Genomic DNA, 16,056 nt, shown 5'->3' with positions numbered 1-16,056 from the left:
TTCGAAAAATCTATTTGAAATGTTGTTCCGATAAAATTTTATTCGAAAGGATTAATGGATTAATGGATTGTCATAGAGAGGTAAAACGTACAAATATTTTCTAAACGAGCGTTCAACTATTCATTATAATCCAGTTTACCATCGATTCTTATATACAAACGTATGTTAATTATGTTGATAAAATATATCAACTTTTTCACAATATATTTAAAAGATATATTGTATATTTTAACTATTATATATGATTAAAAAAGTGAAAATGATGTGAAAGATAGGGACGACTGCCGATGAAAGATGTCTATGTTTTTCACAAAATGCAACGTAAATTATGTGTAAACAGAATCTACATGAAACAGTATTATAATGCATGTACTATACATGTATACGGAGGAAAAAGTGTTCTTATCGGTGATAGTTCATCGTCATGGTCAAGTTTTCTAGATTTAGTCTACAAAAGACTATATCGAATGTAGAAAAAAAATGAAGCTTCGAATCATTTGATGAGCCCTTGAGATTACAATGGATGGACATATTGATTGAAAATATCGATAATTTGGAATGTGTTGATACGAAACGGTAGTGGTACAGCCAATAGTATCGATCATGTGGACAAATTAGAATAAGATAAGGAGGTAGAATAACATGCTGTCTATTCGGCTGCCAATATCGCACGAACATTGGATGAATTTTGTCGAATTTTATACGAAAGCAAGTTTTTAAAACTATCTTGCTATAAATGTGGAAGTTCTCCTTATCATAGTATCATTCTTGTATCATAGAAGATTCTTTTGTATGAAATAAGTTTCATTAAAATTACGTTTTTATAAAATTATCAAGTTTGAAATCATTTCAAGATCACAGTATAATATACTGTCGAATTCAAAAAGGTCAAGGTCACTTTGACTTTTTTATGTAAAACAAAAATCAGTTTTGAAATTTAAAGATATGCGAAAATGTGGCCCGTTAAATACTAATGATATTGTGCCTGAAACATTTTTTAATTGCTATACCGGAAAAGCCTAAAAATGGTGACGTTACTTGACCCATACATCCTGTATGCTATTATAAGTATATGTATATACAGGGTGTATCAAAATTATTGTAATACCGGGAAATAGAGGGATTCCTGAAGTCATTTGTAGTAACTTTTTCATTAGTGAAAATGCAATCATTATATTGATTACAATACATTTTTTGTAAATAAATATTGTCTATGATTGTTCCCATTATTTTTTCTAAAATGCTGTTCGTGCACTATTGTATCTTTCGTATAGTATATTATAATTACCTTATTTTTATCATTGTAATTGTAAGATTATATATTCTAATTATAGCATTTCATCAAAATGTTAAGTGGCTTTATGGAAATTTCAGACACTGTTCTTTAGTATATTGGAAATCTGCCATTTTATATTTTTAAAAGCAGAACGATTATGCCAATAGCTATACATACATCAATTATACATAACGTCTTCGGCCCTGTTACGCTTTAAAAATGCATTCTGTCGAAATTTGTTCTTGAGCAAAATGATCTGCTCTGTGTAGTCGCCTACCGGGTGAGCCGGATTACCTTGCGTCATTTAACATCCGGGTCCTTACTCAGGCTATGTCGGGCAGAGTGAACGTATTGAGACCCTGAATTGAGTCAGATTAAGTAAATAGTAATATAATAAGGAAAATAGCAAATAATAGTCAGCAATTTCCAAATAATTCAGCTCAGATACTTAAATTGACACTTAAAAGTGTATTTTTGTATCTTTAATTTTTTAACATTAATTAAGATAATTTTTTTTTATTTCTCGTAATTGCTGGATAAGGCACTATTGCAATAATATTTGTATTCTACTCTGCATTTGCAAAACTATTTACTTGTTATATATTTTTAGACTTAGCGCCCGGAAAAAGCAGTGGATTTGTAAGCACCCTCGGGTATCTTTTTAAGCCCGGGGAACATGATTTGATAAATAAATATTAACAATATGCTACATGCATCATAATAATACATAGGTACTGTCAATTTAATAAGACGCGTACTTATTGAAATATCAAATTTTACTGAAATATTAACAATACGTAAAATTCCTTAACTCGGTAAGTGTCTGTTTTAAATTTCTTTAAACAAGAATATCTTTTTGTACTATATTGACTGCTAATAAATAATAGCCAGTTGAAGCCGACTACCGTTTATGTAAAATAAAAATATGAACATTTTTATTGAATTCAATTTAACCTGAGATTTAAAACATACAAATGCTGCATAGTTCTTATGCATCATTTCTTTCATTCTGTTTAATTTTTCTTTTGATTCTAAAATACAATTTAATGCAATTTCATGTTGGAATGCCTGGAACACCCTATATTACATCCACATGTAATCCTGTAATTGTAATTCAACAAGTGGTCGTTAATAGCTATTAAACAGATGCGACATTAAATAAATAAATTAAAAAAGAGAGAAGTAATATAAATTGGTCGCGTATAGCAGTTCCTAGTGTCAAAATCAAAATGTAACCTGTAGCAATGCTTACGAGTACGTCAAATACATCGACAAAGGACAAATGTAACCTTAGCTGAAATCTTACAAGGTCATCCGGAACTATAAAATTCTCACATAAGCGGGCAACTTAGATTGCTTTATAAATGAGAAAGAAAAATGTAACCTAAGTTGAATCAAGGCGAGATCTCGTAGTTACGTATAGTTGAAGGTAACGACATAGCGAGGCTGTAAACACCCGAAGGAACCATAAAAGGAGGTTGGATCTAACGTTCAACAAAGAGTATCGTGACATTAAAAAAGCAACACTCTCTGCAGTGCAGAACAGCCTTCTTCAAAATTAGTTTCCATTTAACACTATTTCTATCACGATTTTGTATATGCCTATTTCGATCAGAAGTTGTTTATTCACACCTATGCGTTTAAATGCGTGTAATTAACGAAACTGTCGGGATTTCAAATTATCAGACAAATATAGACAATTTGAGCAATATATTTACTGACGCATTGATGCGTATTTATTAGAGATTATTCAATCACGTTGTAAATTCTAGTTTAATTCATCAATTTAAGAAATATGAGTATAAATACATGTAATTAAACATGTTTTACCTTAATAAGAACAGTAATAAAAAAATATTACCTTCTTCATCTTTTTATTTTTATTAGAAAGATAAGCAAATACAGTAATATTATTAGCTTAAGAATAATCATAAAAACAGCACTGTAACACAATTCCTTTTTTATTCAATACCATAGTGGCACTGTTTTCGTCTACTTGGAAATCATATGGTTTTATTGAGAACGTTGAAAAGAAGTGAATATTAAAATTATGCAACTTCTGTATTTTCCTTTACAATTGAAATAAGGATTCCATAATTTGAAATTTAAGGATTGAAAGAAGGATTTCAATTTGAAATAAGGATGCCACAAAATGGTACCATAGGCACATTTTTAGATCCAGGATGAGTCGGAAGAAAATGATATCACTGAATTAATGTAACATTTATTATACGAAAAGTCAACAAATTAAGAGAATAATTTAGAGCTCGAGACCTGACTTGACAGTTTGACACTTGATGCTATCTGTCGCTTGTTTAAAGGAAGCGTACAGTATGAAGGACCCAATCATAGGGTTTCGCGTGAACGCCCAACCACTAGTATTGCAAGGGTTAATTAAAGTTATCCTATTAAAAGGAACCAGTGGCGATGACCTTCGTATATCCAAAATTAAAATATTCATTACTAAAACGAGTATCCGTTATTAAAATGTCTCCAAATATTGTCTTGGTCGATTATATAATTTTACGACTGCCTGTACTTTGCTATTTTTCGACAACGATCTTTCCACATGATGTAATCGACAAATTTACGCGATGTAAGTTCACATCCCGTGGATTATTGTTGTCGAAACCCGTAATCGAAGACTTTCAAGTAGTACTTCTCTCATTAGAGAGTTGGCTCCGACCCGCGAAAGGAGATGTGCTGATTGTCCCATTGACTTTATCACCTCAGTATATCATTAACCCCAAGCATAAACTCGCTATCCTTGATTTCCATCTTAGCAAAACAAAAAGCTGCATATGCCTCCGGTGCGAATATTCGTTTCTTGGTAGACCACTTTCGTGGAACAGCTCGCGTCATTGACACCGACATGTCTGGGCAATCGTCATTGGCAAACGTTCGACGTAACGAAGATTCCCGGATTGGGGATTGTGGTCCGCTGAATTATGATCAATTAACGCCGAAATTACCGGCAGGCTCAAAATGACCCAGTTTCGACTTCTGCTATCATGATTGCGGAAAACTGATTAGCTGCGCAACGAAAGCAATTTGAATTAAAGTTTTTAAAATTCTGCGTCCATTGTTGAGTCATAATTGGACGGCTAAAGGGCCAATCAGTTAAAATCTACTAACTTTAACACCGAATTTGATAAGTGTACTGTAAAATTACTGTAAAAAATAACGATGCCATTAATAATGCAAAGAAGAATTCCGATTATAATTAAATAGGAAAAATATGCGTGTTAACATTTAATCATTCTATTTGATATTATTTAATTATCTTATTTAATATTAATATTTACAATATTAATATTCATCAATTTTATTTAACATTAGTATGTTAATTACGTTACTTAATATTAACATTTATACCATATTTAATACTGATATATAACTTTTTTTATTTCTATTTTTTTTTGTAATTTTTTAAAATTTATTTAGTCGTTCTGTGATCGATAGTGCTGCTGTCTATTATTTAGTTGTGAAGAAATCAACTATATTAATTTATCGATCAAAAGATCAATCGAAAATGATATAATTGCATCACGTAATTCATTTTCAAAGTGGACGTACACTCCTACATATTTTTATCAAAAATAAGTAATAACAACAAATAGGAATTATTCTGAGTCAGAGTCGACCGTATGCATGCGACGTGAACGATTATTTTCTAGCGCAAGGGTTAATAGATTACGAAATGAGCTTTCAATATTCATACATAATAATCCATAAATGCATTATAATGATTTGAGAGTGAACCCGGAGACTAACTCCATTTAAAAATATCACACGGACATTGGTTCAGTGTGGATAAGGGTGAAATCCAATATGAACGTTCAGCAAATAAATATTTTTTTACCACTGTATTTCCATTGTTACTAATTACCATTTTTTCACACTTTTACAATTCTAGCGTGACAATCAAGAAGTTCTACTCGAGATAATAAATTCTATCTGTTGTCTGCATTCGTAACAAAGTTTTCGAAAGTATCCGAAATCTGAGAGAACAATGGAATCGACTATAGACAACTGGGACTATCGGAGAAACACGTACGGAAGGACGGAACTGCATTCGCGCTGCAGCTCGACAGATGCGTAGATCGCTGCACCGACAACTCGGAGAAAGACAGATAATTCACCGAGATACGGTCGAATCAGTCAATGGAGATCTTCGACTTTTGTTGTCGTTCGCGACGGGTCATTTAAGGAAGATTTCGTTGATTTATGGAAAGCACCATGTGCTTCATTGTACTAGCCCATTGAGTCATTTCTCGGAGGCTGCTCTAACAACGTCATTTTAAAAAGTCAGAACTCTATCGATTCGTTCAGACAAAGAGAAGTCTACCGATTTTTTGAAATAAACAGAAGTTCATTCATTTACGTAATTGTTCAATCAAAATTACGTTCGAAATAAATATATCTATACAAACAACTCCATATAGTACATGGAAGTATCCGAGGACTAATATAAATTTAACGTCTACGCCATATATTTAAATAAATATACGTCGAAGGGAAAAAATCCTTTACAGTATAGTAAAGTATAGAAATATGAAAATACAAAAAACTTTTGATTTAGTATAAGACATTATCTATATAATTTAAAAAATATTAAAAAGCGTCAAACTTTCTCGCTTAAAAAATAGTTATGAAATAATTGTAAACATAAGTAATAGCAGTAAAAATAAATTTCTTAATTTTCATTACTAGCTGCGTAGTTCTATTGTTTTACAATGTGTTTCAAAAAGTTTGATCGATGTTGTTTTACACCCCTATTTGACACGATTTTATTGCGACTTGTATGACCGAATTACTTTATGGGGATAAACAGTCCTGTGTAATACACATGCAAATATAATTTGTCATCTTAATTTATTAATGTATCTGAAGAAATTTGTAAAATCAGAATGTATTTTTGATTAAAAGTTTTCTTTTTCATCTTCGCGGTTACATTCACATAAGTCAAATCTCCAGATTGCGTCCATGTTAACGAATTACGCGTAAAAGATACAGCACTGCAACATGTGACAGACAATACTGTTCTCCAAGTGGATCACATTGGAATGAAGTTCGTGATGATTGAATTGTAATTTCTCTCAATAATATGATACATATACTTTAACTTTAATCATTTACTTGAATAATTAACAGATAAAATTCGTTTATTATCAGATCATATTCCCCGGTATCACATTGTTGTCCCCGGGGGTAGATACAACAATGTCACCTTTCGCGCACGCTAAAATTTAATAATGAATAATAAGGTAATTTAAACTAGAGCATTAAAATAGATAAAACAATCTAGCTAATAGTATAATAAATATGACAAAATATTAGAATAAAATGAAGACTAGAATACAATTGAAATGCAATCGCATACAATTGAACTACAATTGAGCATGGCGCGTCGTTCAAAAGGATGACATCAGCGAAAGCCACCATAGTGGCGCATCCCTTCCTAAGAAGTTAAACAGAGCACTCTGCGGCGTTTCGAAAATTCCTGGCAGCAAAAGCTCGAATTCGCCCGAGGTGCTTATAAAGTACCGAAAAGGGCTGCGCGAAGGTGCATCGGGTCCCAGCCCTAGCTCATCACGGGATGCCTATTCAAATTTAACGGGCCATATTTGTCGCAATTAAGTATCGCGTTTTCGGGCTTATGGGCCAGAAGTATTCCATATTGAGTGAGGGACGCGTTCGGCCGGGTGTTCTCGCGGAATAAAGATAAATTCGTGGACTGTTGGCGCGGGTCCCCGGGATCCGCAGGGGTGGGTTTATGACACCGCGAGGGTAGCAGACACTCGTCTGACTCATAGCGAGAAAAGGTGGGACGAGACGAGGCGCTGGACGAGCGGTGCAGTTTTACGAGCAACCCCCGGCCGACGAAAGGCCGAGCCTTCGAATGCGATTTGCAAATCGGAAGCGGCTACTCGAATGACACGTACTCACAGTATCGGCGCGTCTCTTTCTTCTGTTCTCCCGAGTTCTTCGTTCGCGTCGTTTCTATCGTTCTTCCGTCGTTCTTCTGTGGTTGGGCGCGCTTCCGTGTATTGGCTATGGCGGCTCGTTCGTTGTCAGCTAGTTCCTCAGATCCGTCTGAAAGCTAAACAAAGACAATCGAATTAGGCGTCTTCCTAATTGCTACACGTTTTTGCCACTTTGTTAGAGGCCAAGGTTGGAATACATATTATTTCAACTCGTGAACTAGTTAGCCATTTTCGACGAATGTACCCGTGATAAGTAGACTGCGTAATTTATATATTTGTGGCAAAACTGACAGCGCACGATTTAAAGCAAGATAAAAAGATATTGAGAACGTTGGTGTATTAATATAAACTCATGTAAAGTGACCTGTGAAGACAGTTTTTGTTTTGTATAAAGATTCACAGTTTAGTGACAAACAGTTAGTTGGTTAAAGAGTTAACATAACACGTATTCGAAATTTGATCTGTAACAAAAAGAGATATGTGATCAACAGAATTCTTTGATCAAACTTGAAAACTAATTTTTATTAGAATTTATTAAATACGCCGAATTACAAAAGCAATTGTTATCTTGTCTATTCTCCTATTATGTTGTTTAAAAAGTTGTTCTAACTTTATGTGTCTTTTGGGGACACTGGCGTGGCAGCCAACTGGGTTAAGGGTATATAAGATGTCTCGTTTTAATCACTACGTGTAACTGTCTGCAGAATTATTCGTTACTTGAAAAAATGTTTCATAAGAAACTTTTTCTACTACGAGGAGCAGGTAATCCAGTGCCTAATTTGTTGTGTATGATTTAATACTAAATGAAACTGTATGAATTTAATTATGTCGAACAACTATTACTTTGGGAATAGTTGCAATAGAGAAAATGAATAAAGTGATATTAATATTAATATCACAGTCATCACAATTTTTCCAACAGTTACAAAAAATTTATACGGCTCTCAGACATTCTAATATGCAGCGGGCGAAGTTCAATATATTTCTTGTTTCTTTTTTAAGCACATTCTAAAAATTTAGAATGTTAGTGTTGTCTAATAGGGAAACAAATTTTCAAAAAATACTGCACATGACAACGGGTCTAGCCAACAAATTCGAGGTTGACGTAGGAAATATTTGCAAACAAGGCTCGTCAAGTATAAATGATTATCATTATTTTCACTATTCATTGGCACTAATCTTACCAACTCCAAATAACAGGTTTGACAATTCTTATTCTACATTTATCGAAATTATAAGACGCTTCCATCGGAAGCCATTCAATGAATTCATTCCTCTCAACATAAATTAATATAATAATTGAAAAATAGTCTAAATAAATTCGATAGTGTAATTTGTGCAAGGAAACAGTCGAGTCGCTTTCATCGCACGATTAATGTTGAAAACTATATCTTTGCAGTTATTGAAATCAAGAAAAAATATGTACAAGTGACGTTGCAAAGGTTCGAAGGTTGAAAATTCTAGCATAGCAACGGGGTACACAGAATTGTCGTTCGCGTAATTTTGACAATATCTGCGGGAAATTCGATGACATTCCTCGCACAGCAATGTAAATGCGCGACTCATGAGCTCCATGAAAGTGCAGGGTACTTGTAGTATGAGACATCAGAGCCCATGAAATGCGCTTGTAAGAGACTTCGCGCTGCATTCAGACGGCCAAGGTTCGAGACGAGCAAAGAGGTCAGAACTGCTCCATAGCCAATTGTCTAGATTGGCTCCAGAAGAAGTTGCTTCTCTTAGAGAAGATGTATTATGTTGCAACAAATATCAGTTCCATATTTTTAAAGTCGGGAAATGAGACGAAATACCTTACAGTATATTTGAATTACATTCTAAGTCAATTCTACTGCATATGAATTACCTTTTAATTCAATTCCACTGTATTTGAATTACCTTGTAATTCAATTCCATTGTATTTGACTTACATTCTAATTTAATTCCATTGCCTTTCTATTATATTCTAATTGAATTCCATTGTCTTTGTATTACATTGTAATTCAATCCCATTGCATTTGAATTACATTCTAATTCAATTCCATTGTATTTGAATTACCTTTTAATTCAATCTCATTGTATTTGAATTAAATTGTAATTCCATTACATTGTCTTTGTATTACTTTGTAATTCAATTCCATTGTCTTTGTATTACTTTGTAATTCAATTACATTGTATTTCAATTGCACTCGGGATTAACATAATTAGTAATTGAATTACTTGGTCTGAATGATGTAATTGAATTACAACGTAGGTGAATTGCGATGCAAGTGAATTACGATTCAGTTAAATTGCAATGTAGTTAAATTACGATTATAACTGTATTGACAGAGATTAGAACACTGTGTATAACTAAAGTAGAAATTCAAAACTTCAAAATGAGCGCATGTTTATCGTTTATTCGTTCCTTGACTTTCCCGAGCCAATGCACGCATACCATTAAATTATTCTCGAATCGAGAATACCCAGGGCAACGAGAAGTCACCGTCTGAGAAATAGAAACACGAGACTGAGCATCATGCATCGGTATAAACGAAATTTTCGGATGTTGTGCATCACGACATCCTGGAACGTGACAGCGAGAAGAATGAAAGTAGCAAAGAAATATCGAGCACAGGAGTTTGCGGATCGGCTGAAACGTCAGGGGTCCAGAAAACTCCATCTTCGCGCTGGGTGGGGTGGACAACAGGCGAGACGGCGCCACCGAGATTTTCGCGAATATCCGAAGGTCGGAGCAAACAGCCACCGAAAACAACGAGAAATTGATTAAAGTAATTAATACGCAAAAACAAATTGACGATCAAACTTTTCGAAAGAACTTAAATCAATTTCTTATTTTACATAAAAAATTTAACTCTTTTCTAGTATACTGGGTTGATGAGTGAAATAAATAACATTCTATTTCTTCAAGTGCACAGTCAATATTCCAACGTTTGAAAATTACTCGTCAAAAACTCTTTTGCATAAGAATGAAATGGTGTCCGGGGATCTATCAGGCGCCATAATTGATCTTCCCGTTTGTGAAAGAGTATCGGACAAATGAAGGTCAACTTTGTTTTTTCGTCCTTAATTTTAATCCATTGTTCTTATTTTGCAGACAAATAATGAAAGAATCCAATTTAGACAATTTGATTAAATAGAACCAAGTGTATTGAAAGCGTTTCTTTTATACAATTTTTCTTACAAACGGTAACCAAAATTTATAACCTGTTATTTATAATAGTTATTGATATGTAAAAACTGTTTCCGTCATTTATAATAGTTATCGTTAACCAAACCATATCAAGCAAAAATATAATGGTTACATTTTCATTTTCTGCTGTTTCGGTTACAATGGTTATGGCCCCTGATTAGGGGTCGCGCCGAAGCCGCAACAAACGAGGATAACGCTGTCGAAGCCGGAGCGTCGGATAGATAGTCGCGCGTAAAATCCATAACCGAGACGGAAGATAGGAGGCACAGGTCACGCGAGTGCGAATGAATTAAAGAAAAAGGAAGCTGGCTGAAGGGTCAGGGGAGGAGGCAGGGGAGGGAAGAGAAGAATAAATAAAACGCAGAGGGAGGGAATAGGGAGGAAGGAAGAATAAATAAAAAGCAGAGGGAGGGAACAGAGAGGAAGGAGAACGCAGAGAAGAGTTTAAGAAAAGAGAGGAGAGCAACGAGAGGGCAGCAACGTGCGACAAGAGCCGCCCGGGATCGGCGATGTGGAGAGAAGGTGGGACAGAGAGACAGCATTTAGACAGGGTTGAGAGAGGGAGAAAGGTAGCACGAGAGAGTGGGAAAGGGAGCGAGATAGATAGATATATAGAGATAGAGACAGATGGAAAGAGAGAGAGAGAGAGAGAGAGAGAGAAGGACAGGGGTTCAAGAGAGCCAAAGGAGGTGGGCGCTGGCGGCGTTATGACGGGCGCCGGGGGTGGCGCCGCGACGCTCTGGCGCCTCCGACGCCGAGACGCTCCAGTGATGTTGGCTCCATGCACCTACACATCTCCACCTGTCCGTCGCCTCCCCTCTACCGCGATATTCACGTACACTTAACTACGCGGTCGCAATGAGAGTTTGAGATTCTAGTTCCCACATGTATACGCGTGCATTCTGCCCGCGCCCTCTAACCACCGATGACGGCCGCCCCATCCACGTCCTCCACCCGCATTCACGCACACGTGCTGCTCGTTGAATTAAAAGAACACACCGTGGCAGAACCAAAATCCGTTCTCGATTTTACGATTTTACAACGGGAAGGTCCACCGGTCGCCGATACTCGGACGTTGCGCAGTGGGATAGCAGCCCCGAAAACCTCAAAAATAGTAGAAGCAACACAAAAAAATATTTTAAACTAATTGCTTATAATTATATAACATGATAACGTAATTTTTATTTATCTAATGGCACAATCAGGACTCTGTTTTTATAAAAACTTGCAAAACACTACTATAAACATACGCAAATGTGATGGTATTCAATTTGGCTAGTCTAAACGATTCGATTTGAAAGAGAAAAAAACATTTAGGAAAATGTAGTGGAACAAAATGATAGCACATTTAACTAAAAATTATATATTTCGTGGCTCCTCCTTTAGTTTTAATAGCAGTCATTATTTTCTTTGGCAGTGATTTATAGAGTTTTTTGAATAGCATTTTACTTTAATTGCTCCACTCATCTTGAATACAGTTTTTTCATTCGACGATGTTTCGAAATTGTCTGCCATTTCCGTATACGGTTCGGTCAAGATTTCCCAACAATTTTCAATGACATTAAGGTCGAGTGATCTGGCTGGCCAATCCAAAGCACGATTCTCTTTCTCGCGGAAAACACTTTTTTGTTAGTTTCGCACCGAATTAAGCATTATTCGGATTGCTTCGGATGAATATTTGTCTACAATAATTATTCGAATGAATTCCACTTAGTCGGATATTTTATTCCAATTTTTACTATTATTCGTTATTATTATTATTATTTTTATACTTATTATTTATTCGAATTTTTACTCTTATTCTTATTCAATATTCATCATAAATAATTATATGTATTTATTCGAATAATTCTTTATTTAAATAATTTGAAAAATTCGAGAAAGTAATATGGAAGAAACAAATCGATAAACTATAAAATAACACTTTATATTTTACCTTTGTTATTCAAATCAATTATTTCCCGTATGAATTCTAGTAAGATTAAATTCTTATTTGGATAAAATCTTATTTAAATGAATTCTCCAAGTTAATTGTAAGAACCATGAGTTTAGTTATAAAGACTTTGCTCTGCTCATAATTTTGACGACTTGAAAATAACGTAACAATATTGTGAAATTCTTCCAGCGTTCTTCCTCCTTTATTCTCGTAATCTTCCCATTCTCTGAAATTACGTCCATCAATTTCTATCGTAAATACATAAAATCCACAGTCTAATAATTAATAGACTGCGTACTTTACGCATTTATGGCTAAAATCAGTAGGTAAAATATAAAATCCTGAAGAGATAACAATGATTCAATGCTATCGTAACACTAACTTCGTGTTAACAGAATAATTAGAACAATTAATAATTATATCATTTGCAACAGTATTTTAAATTCCTACAACGTTTCTACTTTTTTCTATTCGATCAACACGTTTTTGTCATTAATACAAAAAATCAACTGTCCAGTTAGGAAAATTATTTCGTACACGAATCACATGTTTTACGATTCTATTACGATAAAAATACAATTTTTTAAGCTGTTCAAGATGCGCGCTCACAAACCCGTCATGTTTGTCATCAAGATTCCCGTATCGTCGACAAATGGAACGTTCTATTACGGTATTCTAATCCCAAATACAGTGTTCATATATCGTTCGGCTACTGCATCATTATGTTCGGTTTTTTTCACTGGTGGAAGAAGGGTAGACTAAAGCGACGTTGATTGATGTCGAACTAAACTCCATCCAAAAGGAAGTTTCGATATCGAAATAAAACAATAAAATTTAAGTTCTGTGCATTAAAACAGCAGGTATGCTTTCAGTAAATGATATTTCTAATTAGACTACAAAATGTATGGATATATGATAGAAGCGATTAAGTGAAATCTTGAACAATGAAGATATTAAGGGAATCTAGTGGTGTTACTATCATTTTATTAAAATGTTTAAGAGCAGAAATCATTGTTTAGTGAACTCCCTCCTCTTTCAACTATGCAAAAGATTTATTAATTTGTATAAATACTCAAAATCCAAAAAAATATACAACATAACGTATCTGAAAAGAATTTGACTGCGGATCTTTGAGCAAAACAAATATGTTCTGCATTTGTTGCAAATCACAGGAAGTATGATTGATCGACGTTATATTTGCAATAATATTAGATGTGCTTGGTGAATCTGTTTGTTAGGTTCAAGGGTTAATACCTTTTTAATCTAATACCTTTAATTTAATTCAATATAATATCATTAATTCATAACTGATAGAGTTTTTATGTTTTTATATAAATTTGATATTATTCGTGTTGCTAACTGTATGTTAGCGTATGTTGTCCAAACAGTTTAAATTAACATAATCTTGTATACGAGTAATTTGTTTTACAATTTTAATTTAGAATGTTTTCCTATCAGCTAGTACAGAGACAAATGTATTTGTAGCAATATGTTAATAAAAGAATAACGTCGTAAGCAATAATAGCATAGCAATATATTAAAATTGAATAAACACGTGCTAAAAATATCAACGTTCCTCAACGACAGTGCAGATAATCCATTTGTTGTGCTTTATGCGGTCGCTGTACAGATTCCCGCGGGAGAGCCGTTTAAATTCACGCATTTATGTTTGTGCATAATTTTGCTAAATTAGGTGTGAAAATGTGTGCCGCTACTAGTAAAAATTTAAATTTCATCGCAACTGGATACATTTACTTGTCAAATCAGTATGTGCATACATTGACTAGTGAATGTCCGCATTTACTGAATTAGTACATTCACGGACTGTTTCCTCGGGTCACTTACCCTAAATCTTTGTTATTCCGCATGTGTCGCGGCTAATCTAGCAAAACAGTGAAAACTTAATGTCGAATATACGACACGTACGTCTTTACCACCCACACTATTGCTTCATGTTAGCGAACGTTAAAAATTGCTTTAACAATACACACCATTAATTATATAATTAATAATGATATTGTAGTAAAGGAATATTGTGTAAATAAATCGAACATGCCATACAAAAATTAATTCGAATATTTTCATGTCACATTTACTTCAACGATTTCATTAATATGATAAAATCATTAATACGCTTAAATCATTAATACGATAAAATCATTAATATGATAAGATCATATTAAATGTAGGTATATACGTACATTTATATTGTATATACATAATGATAACACCATTATAATTTTATCATATGTAATGATACAAATTCTGTGAAATTCATGTCGTAAATTGAAAGAGCTTCGTAGTATTGATAATGTGATAATATAATTGTTATAATATAATAGTGTGCTTAACCGCAATACAATCATCATTCCATCCATAACATCCCTAATAATCGAACAAAATAGCTAAGTAAATCAGAATAGTTAATTCATGGATCATGAAGTACGAATTAGAAATTCTGCAAAATGCAATAACATAAAGAATTGCTACAACTCTTTCATGTAAACTACGTTCATGCTTTGATAAAATAGCTATAGCTAGCTTTGATTTAAAATATTTGTAAAAATTAAATATAACGTTAAATTAAAAAAATGAAATACAGTACTGAATTCAATATAATTCAATAATATTAAGTGAAATACAATTCAATAATATTAAGGGAAATACAACTCAATAATATTAAATTAAATATGATACAATAATAAAACTCAACCCAGCAAAGAATTGATTTACACCACTTCCACATTACGCGGTTCACTTTTTCAAGTTTCTTTTTTGATTGTGCGTAGAATCATCAAGTATTTCTATTATTATGCGATATAGGAAGGCTTTCACAATAAAATTATCTATTGAAGCCCGCCGTAGTCTTACAATAGTGCATTCGATGCACAGAACCAGTTGAATTTTCTCTGCAGCACGAATTTCGGTGGTAGTTCTACAACACGGCAACACACGGCGTTGTTTGATGTAGAAAGCAATTAAACCCGTCCGTTCGGAACAATTATATAGAATGTATTTAGCCTAATCTATTTTTAATTAACGTTAAATCCACGGGCTACTAAAAGTGATTATTCCACATGACTATAAAAATGATAATTGCATATTACATGCACTCGCGAAAAACTCTGTGCAACGTGTGATGTAAATACAATTTCTACTATGACTGATCAAAACTGATAAATTCTTCTCTCTGATAATTGTTACATGTAATGAAAATAAATTGTCTCATATATAACAATTACGAAGAATACTATTACTGAAATAGTGTTTCTCTTAAGGATAACTGTTGTCACTAGACTGCGGATTTTCATGCGAAACAAAAATCGTGTGCATTAATAACGAAAAACACGAGTTAAAAATAATTATGTTTCATCCGTCAAAAATTTTATCGAGTAGAAATTATAATGCAACAATTAGTCTTTTAATGTTGTTGTCTTTTTGTATCTGATTTTTTGTCGTAAACGCATAGACTCGACAGTCGGATGGTTATGGTTGTCGGTTCAGAATAAAAGGATTTCGTGAAACCAGGAATGACGCGCTGAAATTCGCCTTAATGTTCAATGAACGCTGCTCGTCATCCAGTAGATAAATGACGAATAGTATTTACTTATTACAGACTAACGGCGCCCCGTATATTCTGCGAGCCAGAGGGATGGATAGGAGTACTTAA

General features: G+C 33.8%; 1 protein-coding gene across 1 annotated transcript in view; it reads right to left on the bottom strand.

Moving 5' to 3' along the window:
* The window catches only part of Rhea (Talin_middle and talin-RS domain-containing protein rhea), a 112,906-nt gene that overhangs the window by 74,483 nt on the left and 22,367 nt on the right, over positions 1-16,056 (bottom strand). Inside the window, exon 2 of the mRNA XM_078197483.1 lies at positions 7,222-7,379. The gene's annotated coding sequence lies outside the window, so the exon portion shown is untranslated. The remainder of the gene's footprint in view (positions 1-7,221; positions 7,380-16,056) is intronic.

Source organism: Augochlora pura, chromosome 3 (assembly GCF_028453695.1).
Source record: "Augochlora pura isolate Apur16 chromosome 3, APUR_v2.2.1, whole genome shotgun sequence".
NCBI lineage: Eukaryota > Metazoa > Arthropoda > Insecta > Hymenoptera > Halictidae > Augochlora > Augochlora pura.
Note: the sequence above shows the minus strand (reverse complement) of the source record. Positions and strands in the feature narration are given on the sequence as shown.